Genomic DNA, 5,300 nt, shown 5'->3' with positions numbered 1-5,300 from the left:
TAAAAATCTTGTCTTTTGTTGTTCTCTATCTCTTTCTGTCCCAATAACAGATTCTCGCATACGCCTGCACAGTTATACAATATCACAATGCTAGTAACACCATCTCGTGCACTCCTGAGAAAATATATATGACTAATGCCCATAACAGAATCTCACGTACACCTGTACAAAATGTAATACACACTAACAAATGCTAGTAACAGAATCTCGCGTACGCCTGTACAAATGTTATTCAGCATGGCAAATGCTAGTAACAGAATCTCGCATTCGCCTGTACAAATGTTATTCAGCATGACAAATGCTAGTAACAGAATCTCGCATTCGCCTGTACAAATGTTATTCAGCATGGCAAATGCTAGTAACAGAATCTCGCGTACGCCTGTACAAATGTAATTCAGCATGGCAAATGCTAGTAACAGAATCTCACGTACGCCTGTACAAATGTTATTCAGCATGACAAATGCTAGTAACAGAATCTCACGTACACCTGTACAAATGTTATTCAGCATGGCAAATGCTAGTAACAGAATCTCACGTACACCTGTACAAATGTTATTCAGCATGACAAATGCTAGTAACAGAATCTCGCGTACGCCTGTACAAATGTTATTCAGCATGACAAATGCTAGTAACAGAATCTCGCGTACGCCTGTACAAATGTTATTCAGCATGGCAAATGCTAGTAACAGAATCTCGCATTCGCCTGTACAAATGTTATTCAGCATGACAAATGCTAGTAACAGAATCTCGCGTACGCCTGTACAAATGTTATTCAGCATGGCAAATGCTAGTAACAGAATCTCGCGTACGCCTGTACAAATGTAATTCAGCATGGCAAATGCTAGTAACAGAATCTCGCATTCGCCTGTACAAATGTTATTCAGCATGACAAATGCTAGTAACAGAATCTCGCGTACGCCTGTACAAATGTTATTCAGCATGGCAAATGCTAGTAACAGAATCTCGCCGTACGCCTGTACAAATGTTATTCAGCATGACAAATGCTAGTAACAGAATCTCGCGTACGCCTGTACAAATGTTATTCAGCATGGCAAATGCTAGTAACAGAATCTCGCGTTCGCCTGTACAAATGTTATTCAGCATGGCAAATGCTAGTAACAGAATCTCGCGTACGCCTGTACAAATGTTATTCAGCATGGCAAATGCTAGTAACAGAATCTCACGTTCGCCTGTACAAATGTTATTCAGCATGACAAATGCTAGTAACAGAATCTCGCCGTACGCCTGTACAAATGTTATTCAGCATGACAAATGCTAGTAACAGAATCTCGCGTACGCCTGTACAAATGTTATTCAGCATGACAAATGCTAGTAACAGAATCTCGCATTCGCCTGTACAAATGTTATTCAGCATGGCAAATGCTAGTAACAGAATCTCACGTTCGCCTGTACAAATGTTATTCAGCATGGCAAATGCTAGTAACAGAATCTCGCATTCGCCTGTACAAATGTTATTCAGCATGACAAATGCTAGTAACAGAATCTCGCGTACGCCTGTACAAATGTTATTCAGCATGGCAAATGCTAGTAACAGAATCTCACGTTCGCCTGTACAAATGTTATTCAGCATGACAAATGCTAGTAACAGAATCTCGCCGTACGCCTGTACAAATGTTATTCAGCATGACAAATGCTAGTAACAGAATCTCGCGTACGCCTGTACAAATGTTATTCAGCATGGCAAATGCTAGTAACAGAATCTCGCGTACGCCTGTACAAATGTTATTCAGCATGGCAAATGCTAGTAACAGAATCTCGCGTACGCCTGTACAAATATTATTCAGCATGGCAAATGCTAGTAACAGAATCTCGTGTACGCCTGTACAAATGTTATTCAGCATGACAAATGCTAGTAAAAGAATCTCGCGTACGCCTGTACAAATGTTATTCAGCATGACAAATGCTAGTAAAAGAATCTCGCGTACGCCTGTACAAATGTTATTCAGCATGGCAAATGCTAGTAACAGAATCTCGCCGTACGCCTGTACAAATGTTATTCAGCATGACAAATGCTAGTAACAGAATCTCGCGTACGCCTGTGCAAATGTTATTCAGCATGATAAATGCTAGTAACAGAATCTCGCGTTCGCCTGTACAAATGTTATTCAGCATGACAAATGCTAGTAACAGAATCTCGCCGTACGCCTGTACAAATGTTATTCAGCATGGCAAATGCTAGTAACAGAATCTCGCCGTACACCTGTACAAATGTTATTCAGCATGACAAATGCTAGTAACAGAATCTCACGTTCGCCTGTGCAAATGTTATTCAGCATGGCAAATGCTAGTAACAGAATCTCGCGTACGCCTGTGCAAATGTTATTCAGCATGACAAATGCTAGTAACAGAATCTCGCGTACGCCTGTACAAATGTTATTCAGCATGACAAATGCTAGTAACAGAATCTCGCGTACGCCTGTACAAATGTTATTCAGCATGGCAAATGCTAGTAACAGAATCTCGCGTACGCCTGTACAAATGTTATTCAGCATGGCAAATGCTAGTAACAGAATCTCGCGTACGCCTGTACAAATGTTATTCAGCATGACAAATGCTAGTAACAGAATCTCGCGTACGCCTGTACAAATGTTATTCAGCATGGCAAATGCTAGTAACAGAATCTCGCGTACGCCTGTACAAATGTTATTCAGCATGGCAAATGCTAGTAACAGAATCTCGCGTACGCCTGTACAAATGTTATTCAGCATGGCAAATGCTAGTAACAGAATCTCGCGTACGCCTGTACAAATGTTATTCAGCATGACAAATGCTAGTAACAGAATCTCGTGTACGCCTGTACAAATGTTATTCAGCATGGCAAATGCTAGTAACAGAATCTCGCGTACGCCTGTACAAATGTTATTCAGCATGGCAAATGCTAGTAACAGAATCTCACGTACGCCTGTACAAATGTTATTCAGCATCACAAATGCTAGTAACAGAATCTCACGTACGCCTGTACAAATGTTATTCAGCATCACAAATGCTAGTAACAGAATCTCGCGTACGCCTGTACAAATGTTATTCAGCATGGCAAATGCTAGTAACAGAATCTCGCGTACGCCTGTACAAATGTTATTCAGCATGGCAAATGCTAGTAACAGAATCTCACGTACACCTGTACAAATGTTATTCAGCATGACAAATGCTAGTAACAGAATCTCACGTACACCTGTACAAATGTTATTCAGCATGGCAAATGCTAGTAACAGAATCTCGCGTACGCCTGTACAAATGTTATTCAGCATGACAAATGCTAGTAACAGAATCTCACGTACGCCTGTACAAATGTTATTCAGCATGACAAATGCTAGTAACAGAATCTCGCGTACACCTGTACAAATGTTATTCAGCATGACAAATGCTAGTAACAGAATCTCGCGTACGCCTGTACAAATGTTATTCAGCATGACAAATGCTAGTAAAAGAATCTCGCGTACGCCTGTACAAATGTTATTCAGCATGACAAATGCTAGTAACAGAATCTCGCGTACGCCTGTACAAATGTTATTCAGCATGGCAAATGCTAGTAACAGAATCTCGCGTACGCCTGTACAAATGTTATTCAGCATGGCAAATGCTAGTAACAGAATCTCACGTACGCCTGTACAAATGTTATTCAGCATGGCAAATGCTAGTAACAGAATCTCACGTACGCCTGTACAAATGTTATTCAGCATGACAAATGCTAGTAAAAGAATCTCGCGTACGCCTGTACAAATGTTATTCAGCATGACAAATGCTAGTAACAGAATCTCGCGTACGCCTGTACAAATGTTATTCAGCATGGCAAATGCTAGTAACAGAATCTCGCGTACGCCTGTACAAATGTTATTCAGCATGGCAAATGCTAGTAACAGAATCTCACGTACGCCTGTACAAATGTTATTCAGCATGACAAATGCTAGTAAAAGAATCTCGCGTACGCCTGTACAAATGTTATTCAGCATGACAAATGCTAGTAACAGAATCTCGCGTACGCCTGTACAAATGTTATTCAGCATGGCAAATGCTAGTAACAGAATCTCGCGTACGCCTGTACAAATGTTATTCAGCATGACAAATGCTAGTAACAGAATCTCACGTACGCCTGTACAAATGTTATTCAGCATGGCAAATGCTAGTAACAGAATCTCACGTACACCTGTACAAATGTTATTCAGCATGACAAATGCTAGTAACAGAATCTCGCGTACGCCTGTACAAATGTTATTCAGCATGACAAATGCTAGTAAAAGAATCTCGCGTACGCCTGTACAAATGTTATTCAGCATGACAAATGCTAGTAACAGAATCTCGCGTACGCCTGTACAAATGTTATTCAGCATGACAAATGCTAGTAAAAGAATCTCGCGTACGCCTGTACAAATGTTATTCAGCATGACAAATGCTAGTAAAAGAATCTCGCGTACGCCTGTACAAATGTTATTCAGCATGACAAATGCTAGTAACAGAATCTCGCGTACGCCTGTACAAATGTAATTCAGCATGACAAATGCTAGTAACAGAATCTCGCGTACGCCTGTACAAATGTTATTCAGCATGGCAAATGCTAGTAACAGAATCTCGTGTACGCCTGTACAAATGTAATTCAGCATGGCAAATGCTAGTAACAGAATCTCGCGTACGCCTGTACAAATGTTATTCAGCATGGCAAATGCTAGTAACAGAATCTCGCGTACGCCTGTACAAATGTTATTCAGCATGACAAATGCTAGTAAAAGAATCTCGCGTACGCCTGTACAAATGTTATTCAGCATGACAAATGCTAGTAAAAGAATCTCGCGTACGCCTGTACAAATGTTATTCAGCATGACAAATGCTAGTAAAAGAATCTCGCGTACGCCTGTACAAATGTAATTCAGCATGACAAATGCTAGTAACAGAATCTCGCGTACGCCTGTACAAATGTTATTCAGCATGGCAAATGCTAGTAACAGAATCTCGTGTACGCCTGTACAAATGTAATTCAGCATGGCAAATGCTAGTAACAGAATCTCGCGTACGCCTGTACAAATGTTATTCAGCATGGCAAATGCTAGTAACAGAATCTCGCGTACGCCTGTGCAAATGTTATTCAGCATCACAAATCTCGCGTACGCCTGTACGAACGCACGTAACAAAACATGTATCGCTATTGGTAGCAATGGTTTTCGCTGCAAGGGTAGAAGAACAGGGATTTGAAAAACAACCCCATTCGAACGACGGCTCTTTATTGAATCATTTGATGATAACAAACATATCACATTAAAAAGAATGAAATCATTCTATATTCAGTC

This window comes from Lineus longissimus, chromosome 5 (assembly GCF_910592395.1).
Source record: "Lineus longissimus chromosome 5, tnLinLong1.2, whole genome shotgun sequence".
NCBI classification, from domain to species: Eukaryota; Metazoa; Nemertea; class Pilidiophora; order Heteronemertea; family Lineidae; genus Lineus; species Lineus longissimus.
This window is presented reverse-complemented; position numbering follows the sequence as displayed.